Source organism: Acomys minous, assembly GCF_964271855.1.
Source record: "Acomys minous genome assembly, chromosome: 10".
Classification (NCBI taxonomy): domain Eukaryota; kingdom Metazoa; phylum Chordata; class Mammalia; order Rodentia; family Muridae; genus Acomys; species Acomys minous.
In genome coordinates, this window is record NC_140491.1 from 45,394,827 (window position 1) to 45,418,088 (window position 23,262).

The 23,262-nt window shown below is 44.1% G+C and overlaps 1 protein-coding gene across 1 annotated transcript in view; it reads left to right on the forward strand.

The window, feature by feature from the left end:
* Positions 1-21,284, forward strand: part of TNS3 (tensin 3) — a 413,668-nt gene extending 392,384 nt beyond the window's left edge. Inside the window, exon 32 of the transcript XR_014782789.1 lies at positions 21,270-21,284. The gene's annotated coding sequence lies outside the window, so the exon portion shown is untranslated. The remainder of the gene's footprint in view (positions 1-21,269) is intronic.
* The last annotated feature ends 1,978 nt before the right edge of the window (positions 21,285-23,262 follow it).

Sequence of the window (23,262 nt, forward strand, 5' to 3'; positions counted from 1 at the left end):
GTCATACAAGGGGAGGACCTTAGGGCAACAGCCCTATCCCATCCCTAATGAGACACAATGGGTCCAATCTTCTGTAGATCTCTTATAGGTAATTACAGCTACAGAGAGTTCAAGAGGGAGCGAGCATAGTCCCCAGGACAGCATTTCACAACACCGGGGATTCTGAACTCTTTCGCAGTGTCTCTTGCAACTTGTCCAAATATTATCATCCATGACTTATTAATGTGGTGTGGTGATGAGCACAGAACTGGAAATCTGACCAACTGATGGCTGAGGACCTTCAGGCTCCTACCGTAGCCAAGGAACACAGGCTGAGTGGTTTTGGAAAAAAAAGAGGCAACTTATTCTTATGCTCCTGGGGGTAGGTTGTCCAAGATGAAGATGATGGTAGGATGATGGTGAGGAACTTTTCGTGGTTGCAGAAGACTGCTTTCTTACTGTATCCTTGTGTGTACAAGTGGCTTTTGGGAGTCTCTTTACTCAGGTAGCTAGTCCCATTAATTATTGTTTTGCTGTTACATCTTACCCATCTCTCATGGGACTCAACTACGAATACACCTTGGGGTAAGGACTTTAACATTTGAATTTAGGGATCCCCAGACACGCAATCCACAGCCTCCTGGAGCTGTATTCTCATCTGCTCCCCTAACTGTGTGAACTTCGGAAAAAAGTACAAGCTCCTTGAGCTCTCTAGCTTACTGTGTACTGTGCACGGCCCCCAGTAGGACTTCCCTGGATGATGCCGACACTGTCTTACGGAATGCTTTTCAAAGAGCACGCTCCCACCCCCCCAAACAAACTCACAGCAGCCATGGCCCAGTTGCTTCCCTGGTGAGGAAGGAAAATCAGAGTGTGGTGGTGAGAGGTCTGTGCCTGTTCCTCAGACTCCATACGTTGGCTTCCCTGTTCTTGTGGACTCAGAGGCAGCTGCAGGGATGACAAGGTTTTTTTTTTTTTTTTTTTTTTTTTTTTTTTTTTTTTGGCTTGCTCACACAGGGCCTCTTTGCATGGCCTCCCTGCGAAGGCAGCAACCCCCCAGCACGCATTCACTTCTACTCCCCTTTCCCCCGTGTTTATGAGGATTCAGGCAGTGGAGGGGGGCGCTGCACCCTGTAGGATATCTTCCCTCAACACGGACCACTCTGCTGAACCCGGGGATCTGAGCAGTGCCTTCAGGATTAAAAGCTCACCATGTCGACTCAGCCAGTAAAACAACCCCAGCATCTTTTCTTGTTGTTTCTTTCCTAGGAAGTTCCTGTAATTCTTACATGTTTGGAGACCTTATGGTTTGGTTCTTGTCATCTGTTAGCTGTGTCCTGGATACGGTTTCCGCGTGGAGTATAAACTAAGTTGTATGCTCAGCTTATTGCTGGGTGAACAAAGGCTCTAGTGCTGATAATCAGGCTGGTTGGGGTCTATTTATTCAGCAAGACACATATGCTGGGAGGTCCTGGGCTGTGCAAGGGTTCTTTTCTCCCGTTTGACTCACTCAGAGGATACTGACAGATTTTATTAATGTGTGGAATTAATATGTGAATTATTAGTAAAGTGTTTCATAGACAATCTAGGAGAAAAGTGTGTACATGTGTGTGTTGTATATATGGATATACCTGTGTGTGCTTACTTGTGTGTGTGTAGAGACCAGAGGTCAATGTCTAGTGTCCTCTATGGCTCTCCATATTTATCATTATTGTTGTTATTACTATTATTATTATTATTTGAGATAAACCATGTCATTGAGTGATTTTGTGGCACTGGCTAGGTAGGAAGTCTCTGGAATCTGCCTGTGTCTGACTGCCCCCAATGCTGGGGTTGCAAGCTTACACAGCACAGCTGCCTTTTACACTAACACTGGGATCCGAACTCAGGTCCTTACGCTCGTGCGGCAAGTAATGTTACTCAAGTGATCCCACCAGACCCTAGACATATATGTAAAAGTTTATGATAGTCTTAACTTCTTATCTACTATTTTTTTCTAGATTGAACTATTCTATGCCAAAATTTAACAAGAGTCACAGTAGTTTTGCTTTCCAGATAAGCATCCTAATATTTTAAAAGTTTGTAACTAACTTACATGTGTGTTACTAGTGAGGTACACAGTGAGATTTGTAAGCTGGCCTGCAGTGTCCTCCAGCAGCCAAATCCCTGGCTGAGAATAGATGAGAGATGAATTTCTTCTGAGGACGATGGAGACCTGAGTCCATGCAAACCCATCCTGTGATCAGAAGTGCTGACGAAGAACGCCCTTGAACTGTGTTTTGAAAGTAATGAGGGAACTGAACTTAGCACAAATGTGTCTTTTAAAAGTGAAAAAAGAAAAGGTGAAAATCGAGACAACGGAATGAGGCGAGAGGGTAGAGATTCCAAGTCACCATCTGGGGACTCTGGACTCAGATAGGATGCCAGGGCTCACCAGTCTGTCCTTGGAAGACAACTGAGAGGCTCCTGCTGAAATGTTTGACAGATCACATGAGCTGTTGAGCAGAGAGTTCACTGTGGCAATATGGAGAGGGATGCGTGAAAATATGTGGGCTCAAACGGACTGAGCAAGAAGTCACCAGGGAGTGAAAAAAACAGGGTTTGAAGAGCAATTGCCTGTGACTGAGAGCTATCAAAGTTCATGGCTGTTTCATTCTGGTGAAGCAGCTGAACAGTCAAGAGATTTACTTGGGAGAAAGCATTTTTTAATGCACACTTCTAAGGAACACAAGATAATGCTTAGAAAGTGACATGTGTCAAGAAATGATTGCCACATTAGCAAGGGTTTGGATGCCTATTGAATTCTGCCAAGAGGGATGAGAAATTATCCCTCCAGGGCTAGAAGCCTCGGTGTGGGGGGGCAGGGAGTGGTCCTTGCTGGGCCTGGCTAGAGCACAGGAGGCACAAAAGCCGGGCTAGCGTTCAGCGGGAGGCACAAGTGTCAATGTAGAGGACTGGGCAAAAGCACTGAGGTACCCAGGCAACACAGGGCATCCTCAGTTAGAAAAGGGAGGGAGCACACTTCCTTTGACTCTGAAAGTGAACAGCGGTAGAATGAAATTACATAGCAAAATGCAATGAACTTAATGAAACACGGAGGAACGGGCACTGGTGGCTTGGAGTAGATTTAGTTTCTAAACCTACCACTGTGTTTTAAAACGTTGCCTCATCTTGTTTGTCTCTCGTCATCGTTATGCTTTAAATATCCATTATTGCTTTTGCCAAGTCAGTGTAATTGTTTTATGTTGTGGGTCTGAAAATTGCAAAAATCCGCGTGCACATCTGGTTTATTGCCTCTGCTCTGATTCTGGGTGGACGTTTGCACTGACTCTTGTTCACGGCGGTTCATGTCTACCTGCATTGTGTAATGCTTTTGAAACTAGAAAGCCTTATTCTTGGGCCAGCAAGATGGCTCAGGTGGTAAAGGCACTTGCTCTCCAGCCTCAGCCTGAGTTTGAGCCCTCAGACCCGCATAGAGGAAGAAGAGGATCAATTGTCTTTTGATCTTCACAACGTGGGCGTGTGTGCAAAGGCACCCCCACCCACCCACCCCACACACCCATACACCTACCCACACACCCACCCACACCAAATAAATGTAATTAAATTCACTTGAAATATAAATGAAACTGTATTATTAACTCCTGTGAGTCCCCAAGCTGAAATATTCTCTGAAGAGAGTATGCGTAAGTTAAGGACGCTACCAGCACAGGGCAATTGGAAAATAAAATTTAGTTTAGTTTCTAGACATTCTCTGAGCCGTGTTTATGAGCAGAGCCCAGCTTCTTAGCAGTCTCCTGAGATAAATCTTGCAGAGGTAAGGGCGTTCAATTGCAGCAAGCCATTTCCTGCAGCACAAACTAGTAGAGGAGCTTTCTTGACCCATGTGGTTTCCCAGGATCACAGGTTCAGAGGATGTGGGTCACCGTGTCACTAAGCACCAGCTGACAGTTTCCCAGCTGACATAGGTTTGCTCTTTTTCATTTTTTTTTCCACCTATAGCGTTTGGCTCCTGAAAGTCGTGCATGAGAGCTCGCTTCCTGTTTCCCACTTGTGTGCTCCCGAGGGAGACACTTGACCCAGAAGTGAAGCTGTGATAACAAAACCTGTGGCATTATAATCTCTCTCCCTCTTGCCACACACTTTGTCACTGCAGCTCTTCAAGTCAGCCTCCCTCGCCAGCCCCTCACTGAATGGATGGGAAAGTGACCTTGCTTTGCCTCTTCCTTTTCCTTTTCTTTCTGAGAGCAGCATCAGGACCCATTCTCACACATCAGATCTGCTACACGCATATGCTTTGCATGCAAGACCTGTGAAAGCATGACTGACATTATTAATTATATATGAAATGTGTTTATTTACTTAATGCAGGTTTAAAGCAATACGGCTTTTGCTGTTTTCTGAAAGCGTATTACTACGTGTGTGTGTGTGTGTGTGTGTGTGTGTGTGTGTGTGTGTGTGTGTGTGCACATGCATAACTCTAACTCTTTGTTTTTCTAGAAAGAAGAGCCATGCACAGGGTGACGCTGGGTGTAACGTCTGAAACATAACATGATGGCAAATGCTGAGTTAAACTTTTTCTGACAAATGTCAATGCAGTTTTTACTGGTTCTACTTTGGACAACTGTAGTCTACATTTTATCCTTGGAACCCATGAACTGTAGCATGTGTCACGATTACACTTATTTTACACAGATAACAGTAATTGGAGAAATGACTTGTCTGAATTTGTACAGCTATTGTTAGAAGACATTTTCCCCCTTCTCTTCTAGATTTATGATCATGCTTCAGTTTCCAAGGATACCCAAACATCCAGACAAGGAAATGCGTCCATTGTCATTTCGGTGTCAATGGCTGAATCTAAGGCACACACCTCCGTGTGTACCCAGAAGCTCCCCACCTTATCCTGACGACATTCAGTGCTGCCTGAAACTCACCTTGGCTATGTATTTTATGTCTCCCCACTGCTTGGATTCCCCAGAAGGTGAGCTGTTGGTTAACAGATGCCAGCACGGAGCCAGACTTAACTAAGTAGGGAAACATCCTCACTATGGCTAGGGAGATAGTTCAGTTGGTAAAGTGTTTCTCTTGCAAGTGCAAAGATCTGAGTTCAGTCCCCAGAATCCATGTGAAAAACCAAACAAAACAAACACAAAAACAAACACAAACATAAACATAAACAAACACAAAAACAAACAACCCCCCCCACAGGGCATTGGTAGTACATGTTTGTAATCCCAAAATTAGGGAGGTGGAGACAGATGAATACTGGGTCTCAGTTGGCTTAGATGGCTTGATGATTTCCAAGCTATCACACACACAAAAATGGGCCTGCCTGTGGCATCATTGTGGGAGGTCATACTTGTAACGGAACCAACAAACACAATGAGTAGAAGTAAATGGTGATGTTCTGACCTGAGGATTTAACTGATGCCACTGCCCGGGTTATGCCACTGTGCTGTTGTTTTGTGAGATGTTACCTATTAGAGAAACCATGTACAAGCTAGGAGGGAATCTCCCTGGCATTGGGAGTCTACAAACAGGTTGGTACAGACTTCAATTCTGAGTGAGTTTGAAGGCTGCTCTTAGTAGGCAACATCTGAAACCCTGGCACTCAGGAGGCTGAGGTAAGAGGATCTTGAGTTCAAGGCCAGCATGTGCCACATAGAGATTGTCTCAAACCTGCCCAACAAATGGAAGTGTGCTTGACCTCTGAAGGGCCTAACAGGTAGCACCAGGTTCACTCAAAGTTAGTGTTTTCTTTAGGTGTTTAAATAACTCTAAAGATACCTACATTTACTCTACATCCACAAATATTAGTTACAATCACAGTTTTTAAAATATGACTACTCTGTGAGAGCAGGCTACTATCCGTAACGTGGAGACAATATGTTTAGGGCCTATTTCAGCCTCTAGGACTTATTATCTTTGTCTCCTTGTGAAAACTGCTCAGTGGACTGCCATGTCCTCTTCTGTACTCTTGTGACAGGCAGGACACCTACTCTTGTGGGAGATACTCCTGTGAGAAACCCCCAGGTGTGCTTCCCCTGACCATAGACTCAGACGCGGCAACAATCAGCTCCCTGATGTGAGGGATGATGCTTTGGGTCCTTCACACGTGTGCTCCGACTTCGCCGTAAGAGTGTGGGGTCTGGGGATTTCTGTAGGTTAGAGTGGGCACAGGTTTGAAGACCCGCACCTGGCAATATGGCTCGTCATCTTGGAAGACCGCAACCTCATACAGAGTTCAGATGGTCTCTATTTACATAACTCAAGGTGACGCTGCTGCACTTATGACCAAGGGACTTTCTGGGCCCTGGAACAAGTCCAGAGCGGGTCACTAGATGAGGGGTGTGGAGAGTGGCTCATGCCTAGTGGAACAGGCACTCTTCCTGAAGATGAACAGAGGGGCAGCTGTGGCAGCTCCTCCAGGCTCTGTACTTACTTGCCGTGCCAGGTTCTTTCCCTATACTGTCTTATAATGTTTTTATTTCAAGTCCATGATATTGTAAGCAGATTACATGACTCCGTGAGGGTGGTGGCTGAGAGCCACGGGCCAAGCCTGGGCAGTTTTTAGTATCCTGCTTGCTAAAGCTTCCTGGTTTCACACTGTGGCCAACAAGGTAGTCAGTGTTCTGTTCCGAAGCTCTGCTACGACCATGAGTCGAAGGTAGAAATGATGCAGAGTTGGGCACGAGTGAAGAGGCATAGTGAGGACCCTGCAAAGTGGGGAATGTGGTTGGTTGCTAGGGAGACAAATCAGCCATTATGTGTCCTAGACAGGAAGAAGACAGATATAGTGGCAGGCAGATAACAGGAGGCTGCGTAGAGTGTCACAAATGCCCAGTTGTCTTGTCTGTGACAAGGACATCAGTGGGAGCCAAAGACCCGTTAGCCTCCACGGTAGCAGGATATTTAATCCCATCGTGAACCCCGAGGTGGTTCAGCCCGAACACACACCTTTAACCCAAGAACTTTCTGTTTATTGTAAACAGGTGATTCTGGTGTGGCTCAGGCAGCCCCAGCACACACCTTTAATCCAAGAGCTTCCTGTATACAGGAATTAATAATGTTAACTCTAGGTCAAGAAGTATAGCAAGAAACCAGCTGACAGGGATTAAAGAGTAGGAGGGACTTTGAGATGAAGGGTATTTACGACAGCGTGGAAAAGAAGAGGCTTTTGAGCTTTGGCCTTGGATTTATTTATTTATTTATTTATTTATTTATTTATTTTTGGTATTTTCCTCCTGGGCTGTCTGCTGAGCTAGTGAGCACTCTTATCTTGTTCCTTATCTTCAAGCACTTTCTTTGTCTATCCTATTTTCCCTTCTCAGTTAGATCCCCTTCTTATTACTTAACTTCTTTGGGTCTGTGAATTGTAGTATGGTTATTCTGTACTATATGACTGTTATTGGCTTATAAGTGAATACATACCATGTACGTCTTTCTGGGTCTGAATTACCTCACTCAGTATTATTTTTTTCTAGTTCCATCTAATTACCTGCAAGTTTTATGATTTCCTTGTTTTTAATAGATGAGTAGTATTCCATTGTGTAAATGTACCACAGTGTCTTTATTCATTCTTCAGTTGAGGGACATGTGGGTTGTTTCCAGCTTCTGGCTGTTACAAATAAAGCTCCTATGAACGTAGTTGAGCAAATGATCTTGTGGTATGGTGGAGCATCTTTTTGGCATATGCCCAGGGGTGGTATAGTGGGTCTTAAGGTAGAGCTACTCCCAAATTTCTGAGAAAGTGCCAGGTTGATTTCCAGGTTGTACAGGTTTGCCTTCCCACCAGCAATGGAGGAGTGCTCCCCTTCCTTCACATCCTCTCCAGCTTGTTCTGTCACTTGAGTTTTTGATCTTAGCCATTCTGGTAGGTGTAAGATGGAATCTAAGAGTCATTTTGATTCCCGCTTCCCTGATGACTAAAGACGTTGAGTATTTCGTTAAGTGTTTCTCAGCCATTCAAGAGTCCTCTGTTGAGAACTCTCTGCTTAGCTTTGTACCCCATTTTTAAATTGGATTATTTAGTTTGGTGGTGTTTACTTTCCTGAGTTCTTTATATATTTTGGATATTTAGCCCTTTGTCTCATGTTCATGGATTAACATAGTAAAAATGTCCATCTTACCAAAAGCAATCTACACTTTCAATGCAATTCCAACACAATTATTTACAGACTTTAAAAGAACAATTCTCGGGGCTGGAGAGATGGCTCATTGGTTAAGAGCACTGGCTGTTCTTCCAAAGGTCCTGAGTTCAATTCCCAGCAACCACATGGTGGTTCACAACAATCTGTAATGAAATCTGGTGCCCTCTTCTCATCTGAAGGCACATATGCAGGCTGAACAACGTATGCATAAAAAACAAAAATAAAAACAATTCTCAACTTCATATGAAAAAACAGAACATCTAAAACAAACCTGTACAATAAAAGAACTTTGGGAGTTATCTCCATCCCTGATTTCAAGATGTACTACAGAGCAACAGTAATAAAAACTTCATAGTTTTAGCATGCAGAAACACACTGCTGGATTAATGGAATAAAAGTGAAGAACCAGAAATAAATCCACTCACCTACAGACACTTGATTTCCCACAAAGAAGCCAAAACCATACAATGGAAAAATTATAGCATCTTCAACAAATGGTATTGGTCTACCTGGATGTCTACATGTAGAAAAATGCACACAAATTCATTTTTGTCACTCTGCACAAAACTCAAGTCTAAGTGAATCAAGGACCTTAGCATAAGACCAGAAACACTGAATCTAATAGAAGACAAAGTGGGGAAGAGTCTTGAACTCACTGGCATAGGAGACAATTTCATGAACAGAACAGCAACTGCTCAGGCCCTAAGATCAACAACTAATAAATGGGACCTCATGAAACCGGAAAGCTTCTGTAAGGCAGAGGACCCTGTCAACAGAACAAAACGACGGCCTGCAGACTACAAAAATATCTTCACCATCCCTAAACTTGACAGAAAGCATTTTCTTTAACGAGAAGCTATTTGTGTCTTAAGAGGTCACCCTACGTTCACTTACTTGGGCTCCCTTTTGAAAAGTAAAGCTGGATTTGCCTCTTACCAGAGGCAACCATCTTTAGAGCCAAATCTTGACAAAGCGGTGCTACAACTTTGCAATTTTGCAAGAACTCATGATCTCTCAGCTTCTCATTATCATAGGCAACGTGATTTGCTGGGGTTAAGTCCAGAAAACTAGATAAATCATTTGACTAACATACTTGTTTAGGATTCCCTGTGGGATGGGTGTACGTATCTCATTAAGTTTTTGGCAGCGAGTTCTGATCAGCTCAGGGTGGGTGCAGCCAAGCATCTGCAGCTGTTTTTCGATGCACACAGGCTAAAGTGGCAGAAATGCTCGGCTGTCCTTAGCTGAAAAGAAGGGACACCCTTCTTCACCCTGAGACCCTTGCTTCCAGAGCAGACTGCCTCTGAGGGAGACTAAGCCCACCTTAGAGGCTTGATAAAACCCAAGAGTGTCTGCTCTCGGGCTTCCCACCTTGTGACAAGTTGTCATGTGCATGAAACATGGGTGTTTGTGGCCGCCTGCTTGTTCTGAGCCTACACCTGGAGCTGCTCAGTCTCTTGATTGCCAGTCTCTTAAGCCAAGATCAATTTGTGTACGTGCTTCTAGGGGACATTGGATGCTGAGACTCATGTTCTGAGGGGGGTGTAGGAATTACTGAGATTCTAGAAAGGCAACATGACCTCCCTGAGCCTCAATTCTCTACTTCACAGGAACCATTTCCCTTGGAATTATTGCAAGAATTGAACAGCTATTGACTTAAAATCACAACACAACACACGCATACACAAGCCCACAGCGCATGTGCGCACACACATACACACACACACACACACATATACACATACACATAAACACACACACACACACACACACACACACACACACACACACACACACACCAGAATGGCTGCATATTTTTGACTATGTGGCTGACATCCTCACACTTGACACTCTGGTGTCTGGAACTTCAACCTCAGCTTGTTGTTCTCCATCAGGACAAGCACACATTTTTGCTTCCCCATTGGGACTTACCTGTTTGAGTGTGTTTACAATCGCTTTGATACTTTTCCTGCTTCTGGTTGGGACTTGACCACTGTGCTTCTTGCCCAACAATCTTGGCTCTGACTGGCCTTCCCTTTTGTCACCCAAGTGGGGTAGAGTCTGTCAAATATAGGCTCTGAAAGCAACCAGTAGACCCAGCCAATCTGGGCAACATCATGAAGAGATCGTCTGACTTGTTTGGCATCTTGTACCCAACAGCTGATGCTTTTTTTTTTATTAGCAAGAACATTTTGTGTGCCTTGAGCACTCTACAGCACTCTCTTGCCAGTCCCAGATTATCTGAGATGTTACTAGAGCTCAAGGTTTAGTATATAATTTCTTTTCTGATTATGAATTTTTTTTAGCTATTAATCAAGTATAGGTGGAAGCAGGTTAAATGAAAGGGCATGTTCCCACCCTGCCTTTAAATCCGAACAGGCGTCTGATATCCTGTGGGTTCACTAAACCACTGTGTTCCAGATGCCAGCGTGATTCTCAGTAGGTGACTATGTCTCCCTCCCTTGAAGCCTCTGCTATGAGCTCAGTCGTTCACCCTTGTCCTGTGTGCAGGGGTTAGTTTTGATTTCACCGCTGTCCAAGCTTCGCTATCAACCACAGCTTCCCTAGGCGGTCGGTGCAGAGCACAGAAAGGCACACCTTGCACACTGGATACTGTCAGGGCCCAGGGGCTTTGTATGATATTGTAGTTACTACCCTTGTTTTGCAAGTGAGGAAATAGCCATGGGGTGGTCAGATCACTGCAGAGAGCAAGTGAGGAGGTGGATCCAGGACCCAGACCCCGAAGCTGGACTTACAGCTGTGCTCCGGTAGCTGGACGTGCCTGGACTCCATTTTTAATTCTACTCTCCACCAAGCATGTAGAGCCCCGTGTCCTGAGACAGATGGGTAGATAGAAGCCCCCGGGGGTGCTGTGTGTCCACAGTGGCTGGAAAATAGAACGCCTCACTTGAATGTACAATTTGGGTTTCTTTCTCCTGAAAATGGGAGGAAAGGGGGGATGAAGAGATCAGGATTTGGTGCAAACTGTTCTTTTTTTTTTCTTTCTTTCTTTTCTTTAAATGAATGTCTCAGAGCCAAGAGGGCTGCAGGATCAGTTGCCAGGGCCTAGCAGGGAACCTTGCTGTGTTTATTTTCTCATATGTTCTTCTATGACCTTCCCTATCTGCCCTCGCAGGGTGGTTTCTGGGAAGCAGAAAACTGGGAGCCTACTCAAGAGATCCTGGCCCTTGTGTCAAAAGGCACAAGGCTGTAGAATTTGGTCTAATTATGTACCAGGCATCCTGTTTTAGCTGCAGGCTTTCTGTCTTCTAGATTGCCAAGAAAAGGAGACCTTGTTGATAAAGTATACACATATATATGTATGTGTGTATATATATATACATTCATATACAAATGCATACATATACACATATATATGTTTGCTCATATATATATATTTACCCATCTCACTCTTGTTTTGTTTCATACATACTACATATTATTATAGGGGTTCCTTTAAAATAAATAAGTAAATAAATAAAGCCATGAATACCATGTTCGGTGCACACATGCTTAGTACATGTTGATACATTCAATAGTCACAAACATAATAGTTGTTCAAAATTAGTACGTTTAACCTGGTGATGTAACTAATTGTTTTCTGGGCTCTCCAACGGGCTTGCAGGGCTGGAGGACTGAAAACACCTCTGTTTTTTATGCAAACATTTACAGCACAGAAGCAGCTCAGAAGGTGGTCCAGGGCTCGAGGAAAACAAATAGCACAGGCTTTGTGTGGGATGCAGATGTGTGTGTGTGCGCGCGCGTGTGCGTGTGTGCGTGCGCGTGCACATGCACGTGCATGCAGGGACATGGATCTGAATGCATATGCCTGGCTTTCTGTGTGTATTTGAAATTGTTATGGTCCTTATAATTTTATGCATACTTGTAGGCCTGAACATGTGCGACTGTATGCATGTCTATTTGAGTGTATCTGTGAGAAATGGATGAATCTGCTGTTTCCTTTTAATTTCCCATGTTACCATTTTGGTTTCTCATTAGCCTAGACCCTCTTCTAAACAGCTGTTGAGATGCACCATGGTGGCCACAGGGGAGATGAGTTTCCTGACCACAGACTGTATCTTTTTTATTTTTTGAGTGGCTAGAGATTGGGTCTCCCTGTTGTCCACACACATGGCTCCTTCCATGCCAAGCCCATAGGGTGATTCATGCACTCTGTCCCCAGCTTTTCTCAGGAAAGTCTCTCAGGGTTGATGACCCATCCTTGTGTTTACTCATTCTATTAAGAAGGATTGAGGGGAGTCATTAGTAGTGGAACACAGCCACACACTGGGAGCTGGTGTGTGAGGAAACACATCCCTGATGTGTACGTGGTGTTGCTTTGGGTTCACACAGGTACCAGCATGAACGCAAGGGAGACTCTGTTGGTGTTTGTAGAAGGTGGCGTTCATGATTCTGCCTTGTTTTAAGCATCTTATTGCATTTGCAGTTATTCTTCACACCAGGACGTTGCACCTTTGGGTAAATAGCAATTATCCACGGTCCAGGCTCCTAGAAGACTATAGATCAGAGTGTCAGAATCTTCCTACATAATCTGGTGTATTGTACCATCTCCTCCCTCATCTGCTTCTGGCTAGAGGACTCTCTTAGTAACCCTGGTAGGCCCCTGGGTTGCAGATATGATTTCCAGAAACACTTCATTTCGCAGGCATAGCTGGTGAACATTGAGACACTTTTGGGGTGGCTGGGACACACTGAGCTGCACACCGCAGCGTGGCCTCTTTTCTCGGGCTGCATGTAAGTCCGCATCCCAGGGCAGGGTGGGAAAGGGATGCTGATTTCTTGCTGCCGTGATAACACAGACTCTTGTGAAAGAAGAGAATGGCCTGCACTTGACATTTTGAATTATGCACCCCCAGGGTATCTGCAGCTTCTTTGCTAATGTTTACCACAACTTTGTACAACGGCCTCCCAAATCCTCTTTCCCCAGATGAGGAATCTGAGGCCACAGAAAGTTCCTTGAGTCTGGAAACCAGTACTTGTGACAGGCCGGGTCCCAGGTCTTGGGCCAGTTGAATTCAAGGCAGGTGGCAAGGAGGTGAGTGGAGAGGTCACACTGTCCCTTTGTGGGATGGGCCTGCCCTTTTTCATGAGCTCCAGCCCATGAAGTTGCATCTGAAGAGATGAAGGGAGGCAGGGGTTGCTGTAGGATCTTAGGGAATCCCTTTGGCTTGCTGGACCCAGATTGCAAGACCCCCCAAAAGCTACCAAGACTCGATACCGATGCAATATACATGAGGACCTTTTTGGGACTCAGAGCCGTGTTCTGACCAGACACCAACACGATGATATCCAGAAAGAGCCCTGATCTATGGGCTGAGGGTAAATATATAGGTTTCTATGCCTCTCAGTGCCCCACAACATGGGAGTTTCAACCTGGCAAGCATCTATTGGTTGAGTAACCTAAAGAGGCCTAATGTCTAAACTGACATGCTACAGAAAAAGGCTCCAAGACCACCCATGGCTTAGCTTTCTTTGTTCTCTACCTTGTCCAGGGAAGTGCTGGTTTTTTATTAACCCTATCTCTGGTGGGCAGGAAGGCATGTGACCATAAAACTGGGTCTCTTATCAACTCTATCACCTGTGGGACCCTTCGGGTCAGTCAGTAGTCAATGCTATCTCTAGTCGGGGCTGCTCTTTTCATCTGGCCTTATTATCTTCTGTTGGCCTATTTCTTGACCTTTGCCCCAGTAACACTGAAATCCAATTTTAGTTCTTCTGGTATCTCAGCTAAGGCTGTGTGGAAGACCCAGGGATGCTCACTGACCCACCAGCCTATACCCAGGCTCATGCCAACCATTCCTTATACAGGGAATATGCCTCTGGACCCTAATACTGCCATCCAGGCCTCTTTCTCCCTGTCCTGAGTGTGTGCATGCCACACTCACAGATCCTTCCTCATGCATTCTCCCTGGCACTGTATTCTAAGGCCGTTAGACCTCTTTACACATCTCCCAGTCAGGCACTGTGACCTGAGACTCTTGTCTCAAGGTTCCCAGATAGTGCTTCCACTGCCCCACCCTTTCAAGTGTTACCTGCCCTGCCCTAAATATCATTCCACATCCTCCGGTGAACATACCAGCCCCTCAGGCACCCATGCTAAACTAAAGGTTTGTAGATATTCCCCCCTGGCCCTTGGTTTTGGGGGAGACTGCAGCGATACCTGTCAGAGTATGTGGGCTTTGTAAAACCATCTTTAGGGTACAGTCCTTCTTAGGGACTTGAAGACACTAGACTCTGACAAGTACTTCTAGTGTCCTTTATGCTTAAGAGGGTATATCCACATGCGGCCCCTCATCTCTGGGAAGGTGATCATCTTCTGGGGACAGGAGGATGGCTGGGACATAGGTTAGGGCTCTGTCTTGATCTACAAGCATAGCTTGTGTGAAATTGGTTAGCTGAAGGGCCTGGAAGGGTCTGTGACTCTGGTAAATTTCAAACCCTACTAAGTACCCATTTTTAAGAGAGAGAGATGTTAACACATTCTTATTTGAGAACTGTGGTGTTTGCTTCTTGGAGAATACAGAGAAATAGAGTGCAGAATATCAACCAGACAATTTTATAGACAATAAAATAATTTTCTTATGATTTATCTAGGATTCCCCCCAAATGTCTATATTCTTTGAATGAGGAATTCTTGTTCTTAAAAAAAAATTCTTAAAAGTAAAACAAATAACTTTTAAAACAGAAGATGGTTTTGATGTTGTCTAAATACAAACACTCATTAGGAAACAACTTCATATGGAAGTCAATTATAGTGAGACTATCTTTACATCTGCTTTCCAAATCATGAAATATTAGTCATTGCTTTCATCATTTTGGCAGTTTCATTAAATTGATAATGATGAAAAGCATTGTGAAATATGAAATCCATATTTTTTTTTTTTACAAATTTAGCCTTGAAAAAGCAGATTCCTAAAGGCTCGCTGAATATACCTATTCATTTGTATCTCCTGATATTATTTTTTTTGCTATTTATGCACAATGTCACACTGGCAACGTGTAGGTGCATACTTGTAGTTATGCAGAGAAATTCATGTGTAGATAGGCGTCATCAATTTGCTGATATGTATAAACTGACCCCCCCCACATATTCAATTTAGTTGTCTATTGTTTAGCTTCATATTTGTCTATGTGACTGGATTGCAAAGTCTCCAAATGAACGTAGAAATTGTATTTACTAAGCAAAATGTCTTATGTGCAGTTAACTTTCTTCTTTTCAAATTCTGCCTTCAAAATTTGCTCTTACGGTCATATATTGCTTGTTTTTAAAAAGAAAAGCAATGTACTTAAAAAACGACTTTATCCACCATTTCACATTTATGACCCTTAAGACTTTCTAAAAGTTGGAATGCGATTTAAATAAAAATAGCAATCGCCACGACAATGGGCATTTTCCCCTCTGGCAGTCACACAATGAGAATGCTTTTGACTCGCAGCCCAGAACATTCCAAGTGAACCGACAGCAGGAAACACACTCAAGCTGAGATCATTATAAGTTACTAGATGACAATTTGTTCTAAGTTTTGAAAGCTAACCCGGCAAGTATGATTTGGCTACAAGAATTGAATACTAATGCTCATTAAAGCCCAACACTTCCAATGCGGGACAGCATTCTTACTGTTGTTTGAACATGGTCCCGATGTCTGCATTGTTGTCTAGGGCCCTTTGTGAGAGCCACTGGAATAGCCCAGGGTTACCTACAGTTTTAGAGGAGATCAGAGCACCAAGATGCTTGCTGAGCATCTTAATGGTGTCTTGTTATCATTAAAATCTTACTGCACAAGTGCTTTTCTTTATCATCATCATCATCATCATCATCATCATCAATTGGAGCTTTCAGATGTCTCCAGTTAAAGTGATAGTGCCAATAAAGGGCCACTTGAATGTGCAGAGTATGCAGATGTGTAATGTGAACTGAGCCCCCAATTCCTACGTAGTTCTGATTATAATCAAGTTAACAACCAAAGCCAAACATTTCAGAGACCTCCCCACAGCGGTGTGAGATGCGTGGTCAGCAAGTTCTCCATAGCCTGTATTTCCATGGACACCAATTATAGGAGTCGTTTGGATGGGAGAGGGCTCATACCTGTTTGCCATGTGCGTCAAGAAAGATGGAAAGAGAGTAGGAAAGGAGGGAGGGGAGGGAGGGAGGGAGGGAGAGAGAGAGAGAGAGAGAGAGAGAGAGAGAGAGAGAGAATAAAATAAAATATAAAATTCTGCAAGACTTCATGGGTTAAAACTGTTAAAGTTGTATGCATGTAAGAAAACACAGATCTTCACTGGGTGCAGTGTCTAGCCTTCCAGGCCACTTCTTGCCCACTCTGACGTTGGCAGGAGCTGCTTATAGCTTCAACCCCTTCCTCATATTTCTTCTTCCTGTCTTTCAGGTTCCCTGTTCTCACAGAAACCCACATTCAAACCACTTTGTGCTCAGCACAGGAGAAGAATTTCAAAAGATTCTGTCAATATACTGGAATCCCGTGTTTTTTTTTATTTGTGTTCTTTCTGGAATATTTTCCCATCGTGAGCTGCACAGTAAGTCCTAAGGGTGGCTTTCCTCCAGCTTCCCCAGCTCTTGACCTAGATTTTGGAGATTGTAACCCGGGGGATTTAAACATGCTCGGCTAGGCTCATAGAGGATTCGCCCTGTTTCTCTCTGTACTTTACAGCAAGCGTGCGCCTTCAGGACTAGGTTCTTACTCAAGGCAGATGGACCTTGCCTCACTGGGGAAGCTTGGCTTTCAGCTCTCTCATTCTCCCTTGTCTAAATATCTTGTACAAACTGCTACACAGCCTAATAACTGGATTAATCAACCTAAAGGGCAGAGGCTGCATATATTTATAAGAAAAAAATGCATTTTAAAGTAGCAAAGAGAAAAATAAACCTAATTATGCCCATGGCCTTGGGAGCAAGTGCATTCTGTCATTAAGCATATTTCTGATAAAAATCAAACCAAATGAAATACTGGATAGCTTGAAAAGAAATAGACTTCTGCTGAGATCCAGTTAATTTGTTTTTCCCATAAATGTTTATAGGACACCTAACTATGTTCCAAGACTCGTGTTAGTGTTGAGGATTCAGGGGCTTTCTGTCCTTTTGATGCATCTTTTTCAATCTGTGCCCTGTGGATCAGATATCTAAGAACACGTGTGTGTGTGTGTGTGTGTGTAGATGTGGAGCTTTTATGGAATAGTAAATGAAATCAGACATCTCAGGAACCCAAGGAGATGTTGGGAGTCAATACTTTTGCAAGCCTGAAACACTATGGTAAAATGAATGAGCCCTCCCTCCCGCATGACGTGTTAACTGGATAAGGGTTGCAGGGAGGGATGGGATGATTACATTTGTGAGCAAAGTAAGGGGGTTAGTAATGAGAGCAGGCAGCAGAGTAGACATCGGGACAATGAAAAATAATTGGACACAATCCCCCCCAGGGATTTCTCATATGAGATAAAAGTAGGAGATGGAAAGAGCCAGGAGAAACAAAACTCTTTATAGAGTAGTAAATAGTTAGGGAAAGGAAAGAGGCTCCAAGGTCAGAAAGCAAGAAGGAGAGATTTTAGAGAGAAGGCATGTAGTACACTACACCTCCCCCACCGCCCAGTGAGGAAAGACTTGTAATACTCTCCATATGTCTTAGAAAACACACACACACACACACACACACACACACACACACACACACACACAGAGAGAGAGAGAGAGAGAGAGAGAGAGAGAGAGAGAGAGAGAGAGAGCAGGCAGCATGGCTTCTCATTTTCACAACATACACTTGTATACATGCACAAAACAGTAGATTATGTAATTGAATAGATTCACATTAATAATGTAGATTAACTAGACAAATATGTTTCTTTACTGTGGCATTTTTTATCAATGCTTTAGTATGATAAAGTGAGTTATTATAGCTAACGAGAAAGGGCTTTATGGGAGCCACACCCTACTTCTTTGATCATAACATTAATTCTGTTTAATATCTTATAAAACTGGCATCTTGCAAGGGTCTGAACACAAGTCCAAACTGCTGTCTTTATTCAATGAGGAGCTATCATGAACTGTGCTGTAGAGACCAAGAACACTTCCATTTGCTCTTATCGAGTGTGAAGGAGAAGGAGCCATATCCCATGGGGCCTGTGAACACGTTAGCAAAGTCCAGTAACTAAGGCTTAGTAATGAGGTGAGGAATAAAAACAAGAAGGCAGAAGTAGACAGATAGAAGTCAAGATGGGTGAGTAATGGTTGGGATGCTGCTGCTGCTGCTGCTGCTACTAACTGCAGTGGTGAAGGCTAGGAGGTGAATGCTAGCAACAGTGATGATAGAAAAGATGATTACGTTAAAGATAACGGTGATCCATTAGATGACAATGAAGATGATGATATGGTGGCGATGAAGATGGAACAAGTGTCAGAACCAGGGGTACTGGGAGTTATAGTTTTTGACCATGTGGCATGAATATTCAGTATGCTAATGCATGGAATTGCCTATACCAATAAACACTGCACTCTCCATAGCTGTGAACATTCCTATGAATTACTTTCTGATCCAAAGTATTTTGTAAGTGTAGAATATTTAAAATGCATTTTCTCATAAGGGAAGTGCAACCACCTCTCTCCCCTCTAATGAGTAGGGAAATTACGTCTTAAAGATTTAATTTGCCAGGGCCTCATAGCTAGTAAGTGTCGAAGTTGCCTGTGTCTACAACTGTCTTCTGACACAGAACCACGAGCACTCACTTACAGTCCAGTGCAGTTTATTTTTTGTCCTAGGCAGTGATCTTGGTTAACAAACATCAAATGTCACCACATCTCCAAAAACTGTGCCATCATTCCTAGTTTCCAGAGGAAAGATGGAGTCCTACCCAGCCTAATATTACCTAGCTCACTGTCAACCTCAAAGCTGCCCCAAAGAGAAAGAAGATCTTGAACTAATGTACGTGCTTAGCCCAATATTTGTACTTCTGTGCCTCAGAGGCCAGAGTGTACCAGTGTCACAGTCAGCCAAGAGGGAGTGGTACCCAGTGTGTACTGTCTATAAAGTAGTCTGAGGTCAAATCTCAGCTAGCACACATGGTAAGCCTGAAGGGTGGAACCCTCTTGGTACAATTTGCAGAGACCTGGCCCTTTAGATTATTCCTTCATGCATTTTCTTCATTATTTGGTGCCACAGAAGAGGAGGAACAGGCCAGGTTGAGAAAGAAAAGAATCATATGAAGGCTGAGATGAATGCAAGAAGATATGGTCCTTGATGATGGAGACTTCCAAGTGATGTCTCACTTCACCCTTTCCAGAGGAGAGAATTCAAAGCACCAAGATATGAGATTGGTTGGATAGTGTGGTCCTGGATGCCAGGCAGGGACCACAGAATGTCTGTGCTATGCAGGAGGACAGAGGGATGCTGGTTTGTTTTGTTCTGAATTGGTTTGCCGTTAACTTGGGGTTAGAGTTGACTCAAGCCAGTTTGCTGGCCAGGAAGGACCTTCCGGGTGGTGTGAAGATGGCTGTCTTGGCATTGAAGCTGATGCAAAGATACCACTTATGACAGTCAAAGTCAGAGGCATGAAGATGGAAACAGATATCAGTCTGTGGGTCATGAGGGGGAAATGGGACAGTGCCATGGCTTCTGTGTACTCAAGCGTCTGCATGCTATGACCCAGGCACAAGGTCAAGGATGTGGAAGCCTTCCCTCCTGCTCACCAAGAGGATGGACACCTTGTCATGAATTGGCTGTTCACTGGAATGGAGAATGTGTTTTTTAAATTAATTTATTCTTGTTACATCTCAATGGTTATCCCATCCCTTGTATCCTCCCATTCTTTTCTCCCTCCCATTTCCCCCTTATTCCCCTCCCCTATGACTGTTCCTGAGGGGGGATTTCCTCCCCCTGTATATGCTCAAGTCTCTTCTTGGTGAGAATGTGTTTTTGACTATTGACATGCCAAGGTCTCACTGTGAAGGAAGACTCTAGGAGTCATGGCTTTCGAAAGGGAAAGACCTAGACTTTACATTCTTTCTCTGAGAGAGGACTGTGGGTACAGATAATATGGCAACGTCATTACTCCTATAGACCCAAACAAGGCACTGCAGTTTGTCAGTCCCCTTCACAGAGTGAACACGCACATGTATGGGAGTTCCTCCTCTCACTAAGAATGCCTAAATTTTTGGTACGAAAGTTTTTGAATTAAAAAAAATATTATTGAATTCTCCACCATAACATAGATGAGGAGCCTAGCTTTATGGCTCCCTTCTTAGGCCCTCCCCGCCATGGTAGGCAGAAAGAGCTGTGAGATTACGGTACTTTGGAATCAGAATTTAGTCTTCCAGCTAAGCAGCCCTTGGTTTCTTGGAAGCTATTTTCTTAGCAGTTAAACTGACAACCCTATGGTCCAGTGCATGAAGCTCTCCCAATGATGAACAAGTGAATGCAGGATGTGCTGGCTACTTTTACACCAACTTGACACAAACTAGAGGTGTTTTAGAAAAGGAAGGCATGTTGGAATCTATCTAAGTGGCCTGTAAGCAAGCCTGGGCGGAGTCGGAGAAATTTTTCTTGATTAATGAGTGATGTGGGAGGGCCCGGCTCACTGTAGGCAGTGTCATCCTGGGCAAGCCAGTAAGCTGCATTCCTCCATGGCGTCTGCATCACTTCCTGCCTTCAGGTTCCTGTTTGAGTTCTTGCCCTGACGTCCCTCAGTGATGGATGTGGACCTATAAGATGAAACAAATCCGTTCCTTCTCAAGTTGCTTTTGGTCACGGTATTATATCCCAACAATAGGAAGCAGAAGTAAGACACAGATGCAAATGTATGAATTAAAAAAAATATGTAGATTTGATGCACCCATCTCTCCATCATCTTCCTTCAAGCTCTCTCAGAGAGCAAACCCATGCCTAGGAGCTAGAAGACAGTATCCATGTATAAGTGGAAGCACAATCTCATGGAAGACATACTTGTCAGACACAACCAGAAAACACCTATAACCTAGTAATGTTGTGGACACCGGGATGTCTAGTAAGGTCAGGGTGGAGCCTGGGGAGCCAGTTGTGCAGGAGGTTTCTGTTCCCTTCTCATGGTGTGCATGTCCTACCACACAGGACACACTGGTCTGGGGGCATAGAGTGTCAGTGAAGGTCAGCATGGGAGAAGGTCGGTGGAGGACCACGTAACCAGCAGTGGCACTGCCTCCAGCAAGCTGGGCCCTGTGTCATCGATTATCAATCAAGAAGACATTCAACGGATTTGCCTACAGGGTGAGCTGATGGAGGCAATTCCTTAGCTGAGGTTCAGTCTTCCCAGAGATGGCTAAGTTTGTGTCAAAGTGACAAAACCAGCACATACACTCAGCCAGCTAAGCTTGTGGACATAAGAAGTTGGAGCCATTACTTGCCTGTCTTTGAAGATTTTTTCTCTCTAGGGCTGTCCATGGCACACAGTGGAAAGACTCAGCTGGCTGGAGTGTGCACGTGTAAATAGACTGTTGCAGAAGCCATTTCTCTCCCTAGCAGGCTTTATTTCCTTGTTCTCTGCATAGGACTTTGCTTTGCTTTAAAATTTATTTAATTATTCACTTTATATCCTGGCCATAGTCCCATCCTTCCTCCCCTCCCAGCCCTCCCCTCCCTCCCTCTCCCGTATCCCCCCTCCCCTATTCCACAGAAGAGGGAGCTCTCCCCTGATCATTGAATAGTAACAGGACTGAGTGTGGCCTCTTCCCCTGTGGCCTGGCAAGGCAGTCCTGCCAGGGAGAAGTGATTGAAAAGCAGGCAAGAGAGTCCATGTCAGAGAGAGCCCCCACTCCCCTTACTAGAGGACCCACATGAATCCTGAGCTGCCCATCTGCTACATCTTTGTGTCAGGCTTAGGTCCAGTTCATGCAAGGTCCTTGGTTGGTGCTTCAGTCTTGGCAGGACCTTCTGGGCCCAGGTTAGTTTGCTCTGTTGGTCTTATTGTGAGGCTCCTGTCACTTCCAGGTCTTTCCCCTCACTTTTCTGCAAGGTTCCCTATGCATCGCCCAATGAGTGGATTGAGTCTCAGCATCTGTTTTGAGGCACTGCTGGGTGGGGCCTCTCCGAGGACAACTCTGCTTGACTCCTGACTGCAAGCATAGGAGAGTATCATTAGTCATGGGACTTTACATTTTATGATCTGGAACCATCATGACTTATCTCAGCAATTTCTAAACTTGGCTGCCTCTTTGCTAGCCTTCCACCTTAACCTTAAATTTTCATTGCATTTTATTTGTGAGTGTATGTATGTGTGTGTGTGTCTCGTGCACTGCAGGTGCGTGACACACACACAGTGTCATAGCATAAGTGTAGAGATCAGAGGAGAACTTGTGGGAGTCAGTTCTCTCTCCTCAATGTGGATCCTGTCAAGTCTCTTCTCTGCTGGATCATCTAGGCAGATCCAGACAATTCTTTTGATAGGCAAAATCTAGAAAATAGCAAGTGTAAACTTCACAGTTTTCTTGCTGCACATTAATAATAGATTATTGTACCCTGCTGAACTAACCTGCCCTGTAGAGTTTGAGCAGCGGGGACCAGCCTGACTGAGGAAGACCAGGGATGCTTTGAGTGTCCCCGGTGAACTCTCATTTGGTTGACTAGTGCCTTATATGAAATAAAATAAAATAATAAAAATAACTCTAGATTTTCATTTTCAAAGACATTTAGATATCAGCATTCCTTTAAGATCAACATTAAAATTTATTACATTTATATATTTTATTTTATGTGTATGAGTGTTCTGCTTGCATGAATGTATGTATGTGTACCATATGTGCACCATATGTATACAGTGCTCCATGGAAGTCAGAAGAGGGCATTGGATCCCTCTGAAATGGGAATCGAGACAGTTTTGAGTCACCATGACGGTGTTGGAAACGAAACCTAGGCCCTCTGCAGGAACAAGTGCTCTCTACTGCGGAGCCATCTCTCCAGCCCCTCAGAGCAACACTACCTAGTAGAACAAGATTTTGAACGGAAATGTAAGTAGAGTGTTCTAAGATTAAAAAACAAACAAACAAACAAAAAAAAACCCTCTACCTTTTAACAATGGAGTGAAAGTGTTTTCTAATCTGCCATCCATGGGAAAACCTACAACCATCTTGACA